A 21034-nucleotide genomic window follows, 5' to 3' on the forward strand; every position below is an offset into this window, starting at 1 on the left:
ATGCCCTTATCAATCTGGCTTCTCCAGCCATACCCTACCTACCTAAAATTACCACCCAGTTAATTCCTATCAGAGGATTAAAGCACTGATTAGGTTAAGGCTCTCATAACCCAATCATTTCACTTCTAAACCTTCTTGCATTGTCTGACACATGATCCTTGGGGGAAACCTCATATCTAAACCATAACACCTATCTGTGATATTTTTCCTATGAAAATATCACAAATTAAAACCCCAAGGATGGTCAGTGTCTTCCAGAAACTAGGAGAGAGTTATGGAGCAGGGAAGAGTTTGAGAATCATGGAGAGCTACCTATAAACTGAAGTTAAAAAAAAAATCAAGGAGCTAGAAAGAAACTTGCCTGCCTTTTCTAGAAAGGAAGAATTACCTAGTCCCAGTTTGGGTTCAGGTAGGTCCCATCACCTGCCAGAAGTGCTGGACCCAAGTTTCAGATTCACTTATTTTGACCCTCAGGTCACAGAGTCTTGTGGCTTAGGGTTCAGGATAGTCCTTTAGCCTATGGATTAGAGGTCTCTTGGAGAACAGGCTTTGGGTCCCTGGATAATAATATGTATCAAGCAGTAGCTGGATTTATAAAATTTCATATTTTGAAACATTGGTGTCTGGGCCTCCATTTATACTCTGCTCTGGAGCCCCCAAAGTTTAGAGGCAAATCTATATAAATAAGAATGTTTAAAATAACAACAGTATGTGTAATAACAAAAACTTGAAAACAACTCAAACGTCCATAGTAGAAGAATGGGTGAATTCCCAGTGATAGATACACACACACACACACACATCACTAAATATATATATTAAAATTATATATATATATATCTCCCCCCAGTATCTATGGTAATAGATTCTGAGACCCTCAATGGATGCTTGAAACTGGTTAGTATTGAACCTCTCTCTATATTATAGTTTTTCCTATACTATATGTACATGTGATAAAGTTTAATTTATAAACTAGGCATAGTAAGAAATTAATAATAACAACTAATACATGACAAAACACAATGATTATAACAATGATTTTAATAAAAATTATTTAAAACTTATAGCTTATTTATCTCTGGGATTGTCTACTCAATATTTTGGATTGTAGTTTATTATGTTGCTGGTAACCAGAACCATGGAAAATGAAATAACAGATGGGGGGACTGCTATGCTATGTAACAGTCTGAATGATTGAAGGGTTGTTATTAATCTTAGCGACAGAATATTTAGTGACTAAAGTAAAGAGATTACACATATCATAACTGTGTACTCAATTTAAAAACAACAAAACCCAAAAGTATATGATTTTGAATGGCACGGAGATCTGTATTCAGAGAAAGAGGACACATATAAGATTCATATGTGAAGAAGACATATATGAGATTCAGGAGAACAGTTTGTCAGGTTGGGGTACAGAGGATTCAGTATGGAGAAGGTTCTCAGAGTAGAGGTAAATTGCTGTGAATTGGTCTAGTGGTATGTGTTCTTGAGAGTTAATATATTTTTACAATAAGTAAGTTTAAAGAAAAAAATGAATGATAAAATAAGATCATAGAAGAGTAAATAATAGGGAGGGATAAAGAAGGAAGTACTATCTAATTTTGTTCAAATGTGGTCAAATAATTATAATAAGAAAGGAGCAATTATCTTTTATCCTATAGCGTTCTTCACAGATAAGTCTTATCTTGTTGTTGTGCAGGTATCACCATGCCTTACAAAGAACCTTGCCCAAATAGAGCAAGTGGACAGTAATAAAAATAATGAGAGCTATATTAATTACATAGTGCTGGATCAAATAATGGACCAAGCAGCCAGTATTCCTGGTTATATATACAAATCCACTTGTATAGGTAACAGGAATATTTCAGCAGTAGGAGAATATGTGCAAGTTATTTGACCATACACAAGTTGTGTTTTACACCACTCCCGTTGCTGAATAATTTGCCTGTGACAAAGGACTAGATTCTGCAATTTGTTGTGGCCTTTGAAGAAGTTCCCCTGTTTGTCCTCCTTAACAGCCATTGAGGTTACAGTGTCCCGCTGTTGCTTTTGTCCCATTTTTGAATGTGGCACTTGTAATTACTGTGTGAATCACTGGAACCATCTCTCTTTGTGCTATAACTTGTGTTTGCACATAATGAAAGGAATAACGGTACTCTCCTTCCATCGGTGCCTTGAGATAATGAGGTACTTAAATAAGGTAACTCTGCTCAATGTGATTCCTTCATTCCCTCTCAACGTGGTCGAAATATTCTACTAATGTGCTTGTTAGTATTGGGGGATAACTAGATAGCTCTGCCCCTGCCTAGATATTTACACAACCTTTTGCCTTGCCAGTTTCAACTACGGTTCCTGAGAAAATAGAGCTGAATGAAATGTTTCCGATAGTTAAGATGTCTAGTAGTTAATTTTAAATGATTTTTAAAAAGAAGTGATGCATGTAAAAAAAAAAAAAAGACAAGAAAATTTGTTTTCATCTGAATCAGCACTGCAGGTATAATGAGATTATTACACATACATTTGAAAAACCGGCATGGTAAAAACAGGGTCACATAATCTCTATTTTCATAATACTTGAAAAACTGGTAAATTGTTCCTTGAATTAATAAGCAAATGATTACTCTCTTCATACTCATATTTTTATTCTGGTCAGAATTTCATAGCTGTACTATGAGATCTAATCTCTTCCACTTTCATAGCTGCTTCATTTTTTTCTCTTCTTTATGCTTGTTTAATGATTAAATCAAGATATGTTAAATATTGGTCTTCTATCACAGAGGAAGTGTAACCTAGGCAACATCTAAAAGCTTCTTCCTAAGTTTCAGGTGTTCACTTTTGTCAAAATATCTCCTCATTGTGTCTTATAATTTGATAAAATTTGTCCATTTTTTAAAAAAGTATTTTTATGAAATTTAAATAAATTTTAATTGATACATAATTTTTTCATAATGATAAGATGCCTTGTGAAATGTTACTATAGATACACATTGGGTAATGTTTAAATCAGGTTAAACATATCTATCTTCTTAAACATTGGTCAATTCCTATAGTGAAAACATTCAAAATCCTTTCCTTCAGCTTTTTGAAAGATGTAATTCATTATTGTTATCTCTCTAAAAATATTCTTAATAAAAAATTTTCTGAAGAGGAATTACATCAATATTTCTTCTATTTAATGACAGAGGAAGAATCTCTGCTGGTACCTTCACAGAAATTTCAGCTATGCCCCCTGTATCATACATATTCGAGAAGCCTGCAGAGAAGAGCTGTTAGCTGGAAGCAACCCACAGGATGGTATCAAAGTCACCCCTCGGGCCTGATGGCTGGAGATTATCAATATCATTCTTAGGGTGAGACACATTAGAAACAGTGGCAAACACATAACCTTCCAGAAACAGCTCTCTGTCTGGCACTGGAAAAGCAGAAAGATTTTTCCTGAAACCTTCTCTGGCATCTCTGGAGTAGAATTATTGATTAATGGAAACATTCAAAACTGAGAAACATTTTGGACTTGTCTATGTTAATCAAAACTACAGCTTTTGCTCTTCCCAGTGTGTTTCAAAACAACAGGAACACTGATTTATTGAGGGAACCAATGGTAAGCTATTTTACAACACTCTTTCTCCAGGGAGACTCAGTGGTATATCAATTAGGCAATATGTGACATACTAAAATATTTTATCGACAACTGTTAAGGAATATTTAAAAGGGATTAAAATATAACTTCAGATATGCTAATTCTTAAAAAAAAAACAGAAAAAGAGAAATGTGTCTTCAACAGGGAGAAATTTAATAAAAGATAACATAGATATGTTAGCAGATAAAAGATAAAGGGGAACATAATATAAAAAGAAGCCCTGGTATCTGCTCCTAGTCCTAAAGATAGAGGCACTGACTTGTCAGGTATTTTTGAGATTAAATCTAGCACCATGTCACAAATAGAGTTTAGGGGAGGCTTAAAGTCCGTAAATTTGATTTATAGTTAAGTGACTTCAATCACTAAACAATAAGACTGGATCTAATTTTTTCCTAAAGCAATGAACTCCTATTGTTTAAGAACTCACTATTCCTTAGCAAAATTAGGCAAAACACCCACATAATATTATTTAAATGAAAGTGTCTTAGAACAATGTTAACATGCTAACATCTTGGTACAAATTGTATCTCTGAGGGTCTGTTATTTTGGTTTCCCCCTGTGTGTATGTGTGTGTGTGTGTGTGTGTGTGTGTGTGTGTGTGTAGCTACAAATGTTAAGGTTGATCATTGGGATCAGGATCAGGGGTCACAGACTCAATAGTTAAGTCCAGTTAATGAATGAAAATCAGGTAGAACACAGGCTGCATCTGAGTGAGGGACAGATACTTGTGGGCAGCTGCTCAACTTTTTCTTACCATGGCTCTAAAGAAAGACCCAATGTTACCAAAAGTTTCAAAATTATAAAGATGCTAAAAATCTTAACTTTTAGGTAAAATCTTATATTTGGTATTGCTCTACAATCATACTATGCAGGATTGAGAAAACATACCTATAGACAAAATATCAGCTACTTCTAGATCAGATTTAGAGAGCATTATCCCATGTTAGAAATTTAGAAATAAATATTCACATTGCTTTGTTTAACTAAAATAATACTTGCATCTTTTTATTGGCTGGCTACAAAAATAAGGAATTGACCTTTTACAAGATTTTATTAAGCATCTGTTCTGTGCCAGGAACTGTTGAAGGTGTTATGGATAAGGAGGAGATGATAAAAGAGATAAATAAAACCAAGTCTTCAAGGTGTCTAACATCTAGTGGGGAGTGATAATAAAAGCCACAAAGACAAACAAATAAATGAGAAATGTCCAGATGCTTTCCTAGTGCAATGAAAAGGTCCCCAATGTGACTGAATACCTGGTAGGAACCTTCTGGCATGAGTGGTCCAGAATCACCCTCCGAGCAGGGGTTATCTGAACTGAGACATGAATGGTATATGCATTCAGTCATGCCAAGATGAGGGAGAGTGGAGTCCCAGGAGAAAGATGAGCAAGGAAAAGTCCTCTGAGATAGAGTCTTCCTACTGTGATAGACCAAAATATTGGAGCCATTGTGGCTTGCCATAGTGAGAGAAGAGGAGAGAGTTGAGAATAAGCTTGGAGAGAAAATCAGGACTCAGATTTTGTAGGGCTTTGGAAACCAGCATTTTAAAAAAATTTTATACACATGTGAATAATTTGGGGGAGTCTTTTTAGTACACAATTTTCTTTCTTCATTATGCCTGAGATTCTGTATTTTTAATAAGATTTTAGCTGAAACTCACATTCCTCCCATCCTACTTTTAATAGTGAAGTATTAGACAATGATGAGGAGCTGAATGTAATTGTACTTTTAGCAGAAAATCATTCAGGGTAAATTGGTACACACACATTCCTGGGAAGTTTCATCAGTTCAGAGGAGAGATTGAGATGATGTCTACGTACTGTGAGCACAGAGAAATGAGCCTACCTGTGAAACCCTACTGAAAAGGAAAGGGTGGAGTCAAGTTTTGGCATGTGGTGTTTTTTTTTTTTTTTTTGGCCTAAACAGCTGGGAGGGTGGTAGGCCCAGTTTCTTTGATGGAAAAAACTTTGAGAGAAGCTTGTTGTTTTAACTGAGGGGTATGTGTGCGTTCATGTGGGGTGGCAATAATTCTATTTGCACATATTAAGTTTTAGATGCCTCATGGTCATCTCAATGGAAACATCTAGAAGGTAGCTATGAGTGTGACTGAATTTAGAAGATAAACCAGCACTCATGGAAAGGATTTTAGGAATTGTTATCATATCGATGGCATTTTAGAGACATGAAATTGAATGAAGCTTCTTAGATAGAATAGTAGTAGTAAAGGAAAATGACCAAGTAGAGTTTAGGGGTCCCCCAACACTGAGAGGTTTGGGGGACAGAGACAGTTCAGAAGTGGAGTCTAAGGAATGACTGAAGCAGTAGGAAGGAAAGTAGGAGAATTTTTTGTGTGGAACGCCTGGGGGAAAATCCCATTAAGAAAGGGGTGAACCAGTGCTGATAGAAGTTTAAGTAACATCAAACTTGAGAACTGACCAATAATTTGGAGAGGTCAGTTTAGATTCTAACAGATAAAGCATTTCATTTTTTTTTAAGTTCTAGCTACATAACTTTTAAACACAAATTGCATATTTTTTTTGTAAAAATACAAGCAAATTAGAAAATTTCAATGAGTAACTATGAAAACATTAAGTAATTGGGTCTGTGGATAATTCACACTTTACCTTATTGATCATACTTATTCACATTTTGTGAAAAGCATAAGATTTCCTATGTTTAAATTGTTACATGATTTCTTTGTCTAGAATAAATTAATCAAATGACTCTTCTTACACAACTACCTTATTAGCTTGATTGTCATTTCACTGATAAATGGAGGCATTGAAGAACACATCACCAATTATAAAAAAAAAAAAAGAGAGAGAGAGAGCCATAATACCTGCTAGTTTACCCATAGCCTTTCTATTTATTTTAATGGTCTCTGGGTTGAGAGTAGCAGAAAATGGCTCTGTCATGGCTAATACTTCTTCAGAATTTCATCTAACAATAGTCGGAAAACTTCAAAGAAATTATTAATTACTATTAGTAATATTTTCCATAGCTTCAATTATCATATGAATATATATACTGTCTGGTTCTTTATCCCCAGTGATTCCTGCCCCCCAGTTTTCATATGCTCTGATGACCAGCTGTCCTTTAAGAAAAGGACATGGTCCCATTCTCCTCTATGTACTTCCAAATATTACAATATTCAGAAACAGAACTGTTGTGTTTTTCCCCCTCATTTTCAATAATTTCAAAAATACATCAAATGTATTTATTAAAATATTCTTTTGGGTGTTAACACTTAAATTATTTTTTATTCAGTGATGTGTACTGTGTGTTTCCATTTTAAGATCTGGTCATCATTTCCAGAGCCACACATCCACAACCCGGCTCATCAATTTTCCCTAACAAAGCAGTGTTGCTTTTAGACCAGCGGTTCTGAAACTATTTTGGATCAAGTATCTCTGAAAAGCTGACGAAGCCTATAGACCTCTAAAAAAACTACACGTAAATACATATGCAAATATTTTCGACAGCTTAATTTTCTTTCACTCCATGTTCATTTCCACCACAGAGCTAGATTATGAAAGCCTATGAAGCGTCAGGTCACGTTCACTCTTGATTTTCATAATGATCACTTACTAATCGTAAAATGGAAATGGCTCCAAACTGTGCAACTAAAACAAAATAAGCTTTAATTCTGCTCAAAACAACTTTTAATGAAGAGGCATATTGTTTGGTTTGTATAAGAAGTGATTGTGGCATAACTGGAAACGAGTAAATAATCTTTGAAAGCCAACTGATTGAGGATTTGGGCTTTGATAGAAAAAGTGAAGAAAATCTGTACTCACAAAGGCAGGCAGAAGCAAATAGAAACCAAACTCCCATGGCTGACTTTGTCCTAGGAGGAGTAGGTTTGTCAGGGAGCACAAGGATGCCCTGCCCATCATGTCCTTTGTATCCAAGTCAAAGACTACACTGTGGTGAGGGCTGAATCATTGAGACCATCTGTGTTAACAGCGAAAGGATTACAATTCGGCGGTTCAATTTTAAAGCCTTCTGAGCAGGAGTAACCTTCAGAAAAGTTCTGCAGATTTCTGCCTGCTGAGAAATTGAAAGGCTCCATTCCTCTTGACACCAGCCTCCAGAAATGTTTCTTGCACGTTGAAAAGTTTGCATTCTTCTCCACTTCCAATCTCTCCTTCCTTCCGGAGAGGCAGCCCCGACAAAAGGAAGTAGATTTTCAGCAGTCTCCAAAAGAAAATTCAGAGAATTGAATCAAAAGTTTTACTCATTCTTGTAGCTGAAAATACCAGCCACATACTCACATCAGGAACAAGCTCCTTCCTGACATGCAGTTCTGAGGATGCACTGCTTTCTGTCGGAAAACAAGCAGAACTTCGGCCCATAGTTTCAGTTCAGGGCTTTGAGACTTTCTGTGTAATGAACCTGATACAAAGCATTTCAAGAGTAGGCATTTGTGAACAGGCAAATTAAGTTCTGGATAAATTCCAGAATCTGTAAACTTCATCACCTCAAAAAACAAAGAAACAGAAAAAAAGAAAATAAAAAACAACTACATAGTCTGTTCTATTTGAGCTGGGGCAGATATTAGGGATTTCTTAAGCTTTGTAATGAGCTTTTTTAAAGTAATGAACTTTTTTTTTTGAGGTATAATTAACATACAAGAAAATGCATATTTTAAAAGAATCATCTAAATTCTACACACCCACAGGCACCTATCACCACAGCTCAGACAGTGAAATTATCTACCATCTCCACAAATTTTCTGAGGCCCCTTTGTAATTCTTCCTTTGTGTCCTCCCCAGAACATTTTTCTTAAGCAACCCCTAATCTGCATTCTGTTATTATAGCTTAGCTTGCCTAGCCCAGATCTTAATACAAATGGACTAATACATAAGCCCTTTTGTTTTGGCTTTTTCCACTCAGCATAATTATTTTATGGCTCAACAAGTTTGCTGTGTGTATCAATAAATTAGCTGAGTAGTATTATATAGTATGCATATTTACCACAATTTATTTATCTATTATTCATTTACTGATGGGCATTTGGATTGTTTTACTTTGGAGTTATTAACATAAAACAGCTATGAACTTTCATATACAATTCTTTCTATGGACACTTGTTTTCATATTTCTGGAGTAAATTCCTATGAGTAAAATAGATAAGCCATAGGGAAAGAAAGTCTTTCAGTTTTTCATAAACTTCTAAGATATTATCCCAAGTTCACATACCATTTTACTTTCCCATCAGCCAGATATTGAGAGTTATAGTCATTCCACATTTTTGCCAACACTTGGTATGGTGAGTCTTTTTAATTTTAGGTATCCTAATACATTTAATTTGAGATAATCTAGAATCATTATAGTTTTAACCTTTGGTTTTACATTTTTTTAGCAAGAACTTTTTACATAAGTCCTATTGAGGCTTTGGTATGTCAGCATGCTTGCCAGTGCATATTAAAAGTTTGCATAAAGTTTATTATATTTGTTTTCCTTTGATATGAACATGTAATTCAGGATTGATGTAAATAAAGCATAATGCCAATAAAAATAAGGGTAGATTTTTCCATCAAATAATTTTAGATATAATAGCATGTTGGCAACAATGTATCCCTATCACATGCATTGTTATCCCTGTCTGGATTTAAAAAAAAAAAAAAAAAAACTCATTTATGATAGAATTGAACAAAACTAATTTTTATTCTTGGTGTTGTTTTGCTGTTTATCCTTGCATAATTTATCTTCAAAAATAGAAAGAAATACAAGGAATAGCTCCTTGGTAATTCAGTTCAAATATCTGAAATTCTTCAGTGGATTCCTGGCTAGAGGGTCTATTTTAGACTTCTATGTTTTCATCCTTTGGGAATGAAATTATTCTGTTCTTCTCTTCTAATTTTTTCCAAAGGAGAACAGCTGATGATGTGGTTGGTTAGACCAGGTCACTGAAGCACATTTTATTCATGGAGAGAATCACCATGCATTGTTAGAGGACAGTGTCCACATATGATGGCCCTCACTGTCCTTTCTTACTCTTTCCTCTGTAGGAAGCTCCATAAGGCTGGGTGGGTCACGTTCCTAACCTCCACTCATTTTCTGTTCCTAAATAACCATCAGTGACTGAGTAAATCTGATAGGAGTTTGTCCTCTCTGCCAAGGACAGCGAGGAGCATTAGATGATGAGGAAGGAGAAGGAAAGAGAAATTTCCTTCAAGCTCCTTGGCTATAGTTATCGTTTCCAATGATGCTTTTAATTGGGAGCCCTGTATAGGTCATTTAGAAGCTAGCCATGAGGTGGTACTTCTTTCCCCTTTCTATTGGGCACTTTCTTTTTTTCTTTTTTGTGGGGGGTACTGGGGATTGAACTCAGGGGTACTTCAACACTGAGCCACATCCCCAGCCCTATTTTGTATTTGTTGCTTAGTGCCTCACTTTTGCCGAGGCTGGCTTTGAACTTGTGATCCTCCTGCCTCAGCCTATGGAGTGGCTGGGATTACAGGCATGGTGACACTGTGCCTGACCTCTTTGACACCATTTCTTATGTACAAATTTTTGGTAACAGCTCTGTAGGAAAAAGGGTGGAATAAAAGAATTTGAGGGTACAAGTTGAAATGATCTCTGCCAGTTGTGCTTCAAGGTTAGTTTTAAATTTTATTAAATAATTCTCCCTTAGTCCTAACATTTGCAGGAATTAAAAACATGCCACCCCCAAAATGCCATTCTGGCATATTGGCTATTTGGGTCAAGGGCACTTGAGAAATAAAAGGTGCAAGAAGGTCACTCTGACCTTCCTTCTGTTCCTTAAAAGTAGGAGATGAAAATCCCATGTGGAAGTTTTCCTCCCTGTACTAGGAGGAAAGTATCCTTTTTATCATCAAGGTCTAGAAATGAAAGCTGAGAATATTTCATACACACCTTGTAAAAATAACTCATCTTTTGCCTCCCTACATAATTTAGTTGTTTTTTCCCCCACACAACTTTTTAATTTTTGTCCACTTCAGTATATAAATGTTCAGCTCTGTGTCTTTGATTACTTTACGAAGGTTCCAAGGCCACATAAGCTGTGCATGAAATAAATCTGTTTGCTTTCCCCCTGTTGATCAGTCTTATGTCAATTTAATTCTCAGGCCTAGCCAAAAAACTATAAGGATAAAGGTGAAATTTTGCCTCCTCTGCATATTCTATATCTTTCTTTATTTTAAAATTTTAGTTTCAGTTCTCCAATCCAAACCCTTATATTTTGATTTTTGCAATTCTCTCTATAAAGTCTGTATAGTGTACATAGCATGCTGTATTCTCCAGAAAATTCAGATAATGAGGAATATTAATAAATATGAAACACAAGAGATATAACAATCTCTTCTACCACTTGCTATAAAATAGTTTATAAATCAAAGTCACTGTATGGATATAAAGTTGCAAGTCAGAACAGTTCATGATCAAAACATACAGGTTATTTTTGCATGAGGCCACCAAATTAGGAAAATGTTCAGGAAGTTATTTACTTAAAATTCTCCTATCAAGTTTATTATTTTGTCCAGTCTCCTTTTCCAAGAAGAATTACCACCCAAATCATTTAAGACAGATGGTTGCCTCTATTTTTAAAATGTTCTAGAGTCGATAATTTCACAAGCTCCTTTGGTAGTCTGTTTCAGTGTTTAATCACTCTTACACTCAAGACGTTCTTCCTTATGTCTAATATATGATATCTAAATAATGAAATACACTCAGTGAAATAGGGAAGATAATTTTAACTCTCATAGCTTCTAGACCTAAACAATTTTTCAATGAGACACATGATTCAATTATACTCTATATGGAGTTGACATCTCCATCCCTGACCTCTCACCCTCTTTATGAGTCTATAATTCTTATCTCCCACAGGATATTGTCTCCTGAATATTCTAAGGATATTTGGAAATTTAACAAATCAAAATAGATGAATTTTACTTCCTAAAAAATACAATTTCCTTGAATTTGTAATTCTATTTCACTCCCTCGATTTCTTTTCTTCCCTCTCTTCTCTATCGAAAACATAAAATTCAACAAGCTGTTAAAACTAGTCATTAATTATCTTATAGTATTTCTCAAAGCAACTTCCTAGTGGCAGTTTTGATTAAGACACTAAGGATTTCATTCCTCAACTATTCGTACTTTCATTCCCAGCTGGAATCTCTATCTTTTCCAACAATAGTAATTGACCACCTTCCCCATCCTAGGATTTGGGGTAACCATGATGACATTCTGAACAAGGCTCACTTTTTCTTCTTTCCTCTGTCCAGGGACATCCGAGTGCCTATGCCTCGTATAAGTTATTATCCTTAAGTTTCTTTTAGGTGTCAGAGAATCCTTTCAAAAGGATTTAGAGATAATTAAATGTTAGGAGATACAGCTTAAAGAGTATCCCTTCCTAGGGCATATGAACTTTAAATGTGTTTGATGTGAGGGGAGAGATTGCCTTCCTGGAGTGTTCAGTTCACATCACACCAGAGTGTGTTCTCTCAGGACCCCAAGAGCAAAGACAGCTCCCCCCCACCTCCATCCCTGCTGGCTTGAAATGAGTGGCCATAGGGCAGCTTGGTCTGTCTCATCTAAAAGGCATATTCCCCTGCCTGGATGGTCCCTGCTTCCCTATGACCATGTGCAGATCACCTCTCTCTTCCATCCTGAACTGTGCCTTCCCTTCCCTGAGAGGAAGCACAGGACTACCTTGGACCACACATTAGCCCTGTTAGTCCAAGTCACTGCCACAGGCCCAAGTGATTCCTTCTAACTTCCCCTAGGATGTAAGGGTTCAAATAACCATACCATAACAAAGGCAAAGTTAGGTGTCTGAAGAATGCAGTTGAGGGTCACTCTCTCCTGGCTCAGATTAGGAAGCTGTGTTGAAATTACTGAAAGCAAGGTAGGAACAAAGTTAGGCGCACAAATTTAAGAAATTTTCAGTATTCAACTTCGTAATTGAGAGGCTATGGTATAGAGTCTGGTTAACAGTGGGGTCCCAGAGTCAAAAGGGCCAAGTCTGATTCTTTGTTTCTTTACTTCTGATAGTCATAATTGAGAACATCACTCAATTTCTAGTTTCTTCATCCACAATATAGGGACAGTACCAACATCACAGGCCTAAAGGTTCATGCGGAAAGTTAATAGTGTAGAATGTTAGCTGTTCTCATGGATTAGAAATAAGAGGTGGCAAATTAGAGTAACATTTTTAGACCTTTGGTACTGGGGAGGAGGGGATAGGGCAGATCTTTCTGCAGCATAGGAGTGGCTGTAGGAGGTACAGAGTCCCTGAGAATATGATGCGTATTACATTGACTTAGATATACTTTATTACATAAAAAGGTGTAGGTTAGTGGTTGGACAGGATGGAGGATTGAGCAGGAAGAAATAATCAATATAATGGAAGATAGTAGGGGAAGGTAGCTTTCACTTAATATATGCAGATAGGAAGAGTAAAGAAAAATATAGTTGGGTTAATTTGTTGTTATTGACAAATAAAACTATATATATATATATAATTTTTTAAAAGAACTCTACCCCTTGGCTTTGGATTTGAGTTGAGGTAGTTTTGGAGTAATCCTCATTTTCTTGACTGATATTAGCAGATTGTCCAAAAACTGAACTGAATGATAGCACTCTTGTTCTCCTTTGACTCATTGTCTGTTTAGTTGTCACAATTATGCGAAGTGGATAGAATTATTATTTCTCTTTTCCAATGAAGGGAACTGTCACAGTCAGAATCTGAAGAACCTGGGGATTTCCTTAGGTCTCTGAAGGGATCTCTTGAAAAGCTGAGGATATTCTATTACATTCTGTGATCTCCTACTTGTGTGTGAATAGGCACTTTGCACAGGAGTCTGCTCATCAGGTACATTCTTAAAAAGTCCATTCATCCGTAAGAATGATATATCACATTGAAACTTTGGCATGGCAAGAGAGTTCAATTCTTTCCCTTTCTTCTACCCAACACAGGTAAAAAATAAAGGATTATTTTCCAGCTTCTTTTGGCAAATTTTGCATTCAAGCCTGACATTCTAATAATTTGAGCAAAAGCCGGAAGGCAAATTTTTCCTGAATTCTAATTCTTGCTGAGCCTCTCAAACCCTGGGGTACCTGAGCCTACTTACTTAGCCTCTCTGAATTTAGTCAATCAATGATAAAAGTGGACAATATATTGAATCTCAAGAAAAACAAAATACAAGCCAGATTATCTTTTGTATAAATGGAAAGGATGAAAACTATATGGAAGAAGCAGAATATATATTGAAAAAATTGAAATAAAGGTTACTAATGGATTCAAAGTGGTTTATGGAAGATAAATACACTTTCCTGTTGACAACAGATACTTGATTAAAAGAATCTTTAGCATTTGATTGCAATGGACTCATTTGCTATTTAGTTTCCAGAGTTAATGACATTTGCTCTGCATTTCATTTTTTTTTTTGGTCCTGTTTAAACAATACTTTAAAAAAGAAAAGAAATGAAAACACAGGACCACATGCCCTTTTTGCCTTGCTGGAGGTAAAGTGCCATGCTAAATAGTCTCATTTTAAAAATATATCATCACATTTAAAATAGAGTTTTCTCTCTACATTAAATTAACCTCAAAATCTCAGTAACTCAGTGTATATTCTTATTGGAATATGTGATTCCTTTCCCCAAACATTTTGTCTGATAGATGAATATGCAAACAATGTCAAAAGCTTCAGGCTGCGGTGTAGAAATAAGAACAACAAATAAGAGATAATGCAAAACAGAATTGAATTCAGAAGCTACATTTGTTTTCTCTGCATACTTAATGCAGTGTCCCGTTGTTGGAAACTATAAATAATAACAGCTTTAAAAAAGAACATTTGTCCATCTATGAATTAAATACAAAATACTCTGTGGCTTCTAAAGCAGTAATAAAAAAACAAAAACTTGAAACATACATGTTTGTTTACCCAGTTCTTCACTTTTCCTACCCATAGGAAAAGCTGCTAAGGTAGTCAGGGATCAAATCATATTAATGAAGATCTTTGTTGGGGTAAATGATTGGATGATTGGAAAGAGGAGGAATCTTTCACCACTAGACATGTTTATTTGGTCTTACTCCCTTAATTTGACTACATGAGGATTCATACGCCTAGCTGTACTGCATCCCTATGGATTAATCAAGTCTAATAACAATGCCAAAAGAACCTATCCATTATGCCCTAGCCTTCTACTGCTGGAGATATAGCCAGGTTTATTCAAAGGGAAAATCATGCATTAGGAACTATTTTTGTGCATATTGCTGTCATTGCAGATGAGAGAATGAGGCTTTATTATAATTTCAAAGAATCCCTGAATTTTATTTTAAAATCTATAACCCTAGTATTGTTTAAGGGAGAAAAAGTTGGACGGAATTTTGAGTCCTGGAGCAGTACTTATCAGGATTTCTTTCACTTAGGGTCAGGAAGGACTATAATAGAAATATTAAGTTTTCTGCATTAATTTCGAATATTTATTTAAGTAGGTGGATATTTAAAGGGAGAAGAAAATTCTAACCAATGAGAGCATTTGGTTTCTGTTATTCCCCTTATTTAAATGGAATATAATTTATGCAGCTATTAAATTGGCAATAATAATGCAACTTAAAAATAATAAGATTGGCATTAAAAAGGGTTAGCTGGGGGTGGGAGGCATTTAGTCACCCCATAATCATCTTAGTCATTCCCACCCCTGTCCCACTATTCAGCATGGATAATTGTTCTCCTAAAGTAGCTTTGAGTGTTTCCTTTGAGATTGCCATTCCTAAATCACACAGTGATGAAAATATCAAAATAATTGTGTTATGACAAAAGTGTTGCCATTAAGACTAAGCGTGGGTATTGGGATTACAAAATGGAAAATGAGCTGAGTAGAGGCTGATCTTGAGAGGATAGTTGGAGGACTGAAACCAAATGATGTAGCAAAGCCTTCTTCAGGAGATATATGTGAAGACAGGACAGCTTACCCCTGCTTCACAAATTTAAGTTCTTTTGACCCATTTGTTCAGGATTTGAGTCTTGGGGAAAAAAAATGGGTCACTCTTTTGTCTCCCTAACTTTTAAATTGTAGGGTATATGTGTGAGATTCTAGAGGCCCTCTAATGGCTTTTGGAGCAAGATATTGCCAATAGTTTGTGTCTAGCAATGTGTCAGCGGTATCAGTGTAATGTGCTTGGTGCTGGAGAAATACGAAAAGCAAACAGGCATGCTCTCTGGCTGAAAGGAGCTTAGGATATTGGAGATACAGATCTTAATCAAATAAATCTTTATAAACAGATAAATGCTTTGAAAGGGGCTATGAGAGTAACAAGGGAAATTGATTTAGGCTAAGGGGACAGGGAAAGCTTCCGGGACGGAATGGATATTGAGTTGAGAATGACAGCAATGTCTATTTCTGAAATCTGTATTAAATTTATATTAGTGGTAGAAGGATATTATTAGATGAATTACACAGACATTTGGAGTTTATGTGTGTCCGAATGTTTTGAAAGGACAGACATAATCAATGACAGAGTATGATTACATTTCTAAAAAAGGTAAGGAGAGTCAAAATTTAAAATAAAACCATGGGCAACTTTCCAATCCTGTTTTTCTATGAGTATAATTTCCCCTGCCTCAGAAGACCATTGTGTGGCCATATACATTAAATCACATAATGTATATCTTCAAAGTACCTATTATAGTGAGTAGCGTGTGCTCATTTTTTTTTTTTTACCTGAAGTATAATTTTCAAGGGTGGATTAAATATACAATGAACATGCCACATAGCTACTCAGAACCAGAGTAACCAGAAAATTTGTTGTCCAAAACAAGACATTTTTGAGCATTCTGGGACAGAAGGTATAAACTGAAAATGTGTATTATACTGCCCAGCAGAAATAATGTTGAAAAGCAATGAGCTAAAATTCCATGTTGTATACATAAAGTGTGACCAAATCCCTCAGAACCATGTTTTATAACATAGCTTGCTGGAACTCTGCCTAGGATATTCTGAAATAATAAGACTCTGATAACACCAATCACTTTAAATTAGATGGATCGTAGGAGGGAAATCTCAGGGCTATTACTGCTTCCCTTTTATTATGAAAGTCATACCTGCACAAAGTAAAAAATTTAAACACTACAGAAGGGTATAAAACAAAAAGTAAAATTCTCTTACTTCTCTTAGTCCTTCTGCACAGGAGGACTCTTTTTTGAATATCTGCCTGAGTGTGTGTGTGTGTGTGTGTGTGTGTGTGATTAATGCTACATATGTAATAATGTAATTCATACCTCTTGAGAAATAAGCATATTAAGAGCGAATTGTATTTGTTCAGGACAAGTAACTTTCATCAAAGGTGAATTAACAAAATCTTTCCTACTTCAAGGCCAGTGACCTCACCAAAGGGGTGGCAGCTTTCCTTTTCACACTCTGAGGACCTTGGACACCAGTAGGGGGGAGTCCTTGTGTAGCCCTGTGCTGTGACCCTGGGCTGTTCCTCTTAGTTCCTTTCTCACTACTGACAGCAAAGGAGTTTTATTTCACTATCCTGACGGTAGGATACTATTTTTGTAGATTAAAGTCACTGCAACTTTGTCTTGATTAACCTAGTGCACCTGTACCTATGTGGACTCCCTCCAGTTCATTTCAGTCAAGTGCATCCATATCAGACAATTCAGACTCATTCTGAGAGGGAAAGTCTAAGCTAGCACTTGTTCACACACCAGGCACAAATGATTTTTTTTTCCCCTCTCTCTCTTCATTCCCTCTTCTTTTTCTCAATGCAAAGCATGTACAACAGCTGTGAATGTGAGAGACAGGCCAGTGCCCTGTGCAAAGAAAACAGTCACCACTACTTGGAAACCATTATGGTGCCTGCCATCGTGAGCTTGTGAAACCAGGAACAAGGAATACATTTAGTCATTAACAACTTTATTTCAAAAGCAAGCATATGTGCTTACAAGATGAGCCTGTGTGCATTGAGAATTAATTGCTTGACAGAAGTAAACTTAAGGCAGCAAATTGTTTGCAAGAGGGGAACGGGAGGAAGAATTTCACAGCAGAAAGTAGCAGGTCGAGCATTTTTCCTACAGGCCCTACTTAGGAGCCAAGGATTTGTTCTGCTAAATTTTTAATCAATGCAGTGGTACTTTGAGAGTTTGAGAGGGGGAAAAGTCTGGTCTTTTGTGCTGCTTCTTACAAAAGACTGCTAAATGCAAGAGAGTATGAAAAGTGGGGTCTTTGAAGAACCAACTGAGGCTTTTTTGCTATAACTCCTCCTTCTTCCAATTAGCTTCCTGGGGCTACACTTGCCTTGCTTTGCTGCGGATACCATAGCTCCTATTTGCCTCCCTGAGGAGCAGAGGTGGAAATGATAAGTACCTGGTTATGTGCCCTGAGTCTTCAAGAAAAAAGAATAAGTACAAGGTAACCTGGCCCCATACAATATATCCAATTATAAAGTGTCAATGAAAATGAAAATGTTATTTAAAAAATACAATTTGGTCACATGGGTAGTTTTAGGCAACCAAACCACACACATATAATTTTGTCTCTTACTTGGCAAAAACCTCCCCTCCTTATTCTTTGGCTTTGAGCAATTCTGAAGATACATGGACCACCAGTTTTGGTAAGAATGCAAAGTTTACTAAGAGAGGTTACAAAGTCTGGGTCATGTCCTGCCTGGATGTATTCTGAGCCAGATTTATTTTGCCTATGCATGGGGCCAGGCCCAGGCAAAATGAAGAACATGAGGCATCTGTTTTTCTTCCTGCTCCTATTTCTCTCTCCTCTCCTTTCTCTTTGTCTCTCTCATCACTGTAACATCCTCTAACCTTCAGGGGTGTCTGGGACTCCCATGTTTCCCCCTGTCTTGGCTGGCACAGAAAAAGCAATCTGGTCATCTTAGGCATGCATGGTCTAAAGCTAGGGACCCTAAATATCATCCCTGAACTGTTGACAAGAGTTTATCTTATTTCCAAAGCATCATTTACTATTAGGAGACCCCTTTTATGAGAGAGTTACTTTACAAAGAGCCTCTTTGCTCTCTTCCCTCAGGTTGGTGTGGAGAGGAGGTATTCAGTCTCCAAAACCAGGATTGGGGGACTGGGGAGGACTTTGCCTGTAACTTAGGAACTTCTGAGGAGTGAGAAGTCACTACTATGTGTCCCTCTAGCCTGGGGGATATTTCTAAGGGGGAACCAGGGTGGTGCCCTCCCAAACTTCCTCTCCACCCTGCCAGCTGTGGGAATGTCCCCTTAATCCAAGTGATTAGATGGGGAATTAAAGAAGAAAACATCTCCATTATTGACAGACCTACTCTTTTCTTCCTGAAATGATCTAAAAGAAAAAGCCACTCTAAAATTCTGCCTTAGGAATTCCCTTCATTCTCAAACATTTTTTTTTTTTTTTAAATCTGAAGGCTACTATTATTCTGGCCATCTGTGTGTTTCTCAGAAAAGATGCTGAGTTGAAAGTTACTATAAGGATTTGGAGATAATCTACATTTCAAAATTCCAAGTGACCAATTTGGTGTGGTTATGAAGATTCACTGAGCAATCTGCATCTCATCAGTTTTTCCTTGAAGTTAAGATCCACTACATTCAACCTCCTCATCTGATTGTCTGCCTACCTAACTCCACATAGAGTATTATCGATATGCAAGAATTAAAAGCATTTGTGAATATTTTAGATTTTCCAGAATTTTCTTTTAAGACATAGCATATCAAATGCTATTTTTCAGATTTCTACAATTAAAAAACTCCAATTAGTACATAACCAGGGACTTATCATTTCCGCCTCTGCTCCTCACCAAGGCAAATAGGAGCTATGGTATCCACAGCAAAGCAAGGCAAGTGTATGTAGCCCCAGGAAGCTAATTGGAAATTTTTTTAAAATTTTTTTTTAATTTTTTTATTTTTTTCTTTAATTGGTTGTTCAAAACATTACAAAGCTCATGACATATCATCTTTCATACATTTGAAATTTTTAAAAATCTCATTATGGCTTCAAGTGCTGAGAATTGACTGTAAAGGAGAAAGAATAGATGTGGGGAGATATGTGGGAAGCTCCTCATATATGAGCCCCGTGTCCATGTGTGTGTGGAGGTATCCTCTGCCTGGGTCATGGTGGGCTTAGCTGCTCACTGCTGATCTTCACTTCCCTCTCCCCAGTCAGTAAGTGAGCAGGCGCCTGGCCTGGATTTGAGCAAAGCAATGAAGAATAATGGAGAGAGAATCAAATGAGCAGGACATTCAACCAAAGCCAAGAGAGGGAAACTGTTTTTTTTTCTGTGAGTAGTAATATCCACATTTACAGGCAGTTCACTATGTGCAGAGACTTTTCTAGAAGCTTAGGGACAGAATTGTTACCTATACCCCAAATTTATATCAATGTTCTACACTTCTGTAGTTTAGAATGGTGACTGGATTTGAAGATACAGCCTTTAAATTGGTATTTAAGATAAAAGAAGGTCTTATGGGACAGCCCTAACCTGGTATAACTGGTGTCCTAGTAAGAAGAGATTAGCACAGACAGATAAAGAGGTGACCACGCAGGAACACACACACAAAAATGAGATCTGCCAGCCAAGGACTGAGTTGGTTCTGCCAGTGCCTTACCTCATACTGTTCACTTCCAGAACTGAGAAATTCGGTTGTTGTTGTAAGCCACAGTCTGGTGCCTTCTCACGGCAGTCCCAGCAGACCTAAGACTGTATTCAGCAGTTGAGTCCCCATTACAGTTCCTTGATGTAGATGCTGAGATGACGTCCTTCAGAGATGCAAAATGTGACACACAGAGATGAAGAAACTGGGGAAGGTCCCAGCCCTGGCAAGTGGTGAGTCCACTCTGAGTGCTGGCAGCCTGGTCTCTGGGAGCAAGTCTGCCCTGCTGCTAGGCAGGGCCTCCATGGCTGACTGAGAGCCCTGGATGGAACAAGGAGGAAGCTCCTAGAAAAGCATTCACTCATGTTGGAAGAGCCAGATTCTGACCCTTCTCCCCCAACTCTCTGCTTTTGCTGTCGTAAGCTGGGTGAACTGCTTGGCATGGAAGCCAAATCAGAGGGTTTGGGACATTAGGAAGAATCAGGGCAGACTTCCATGGAAAGGCAGGCACGTGCATTGGGCCCTGATAGAAACAGAGAAAAGAAAAGGCATCTCCCCAAACATAAAATGTCCCTAAGAACTTTATCCCCTGAGAAAAGCTTTCCTTATTTGTTCTTTGCTGACAGAGTCACTGGTCTCTTGCTTGTTCCCTGGCTACCATAGAGGCCTGGATGGTTCACATGTCTCCTTACCCAGAACTATGGTGTCCCTCCTCACCTGTTAGTGTGTGGGCTTGTTGGGGGAAGACCCTGAAACTACAGAAAGCTATGACAGAAACTTGTTTCTCAATCGACGTGAAAGAATGATGAAGGATAGGCAGAAGCTTG

The sequence above is a fragment of the Marmota flaviventris genome, chromosome 3 (genome assembly GCF_047511675.1).
Source record: "Marmota flaviventris isolate mMarFla1 chromosome 3, mMarFla1.hap1, whole genome shotgun sequence".
In the NCBI taxonomy this organism is placed as follows: Eukaryota; Metazoa; Chordata; class Mammalia; order Rodentia; family Sciuridae; genus Marmota; species Marmota flaviventris.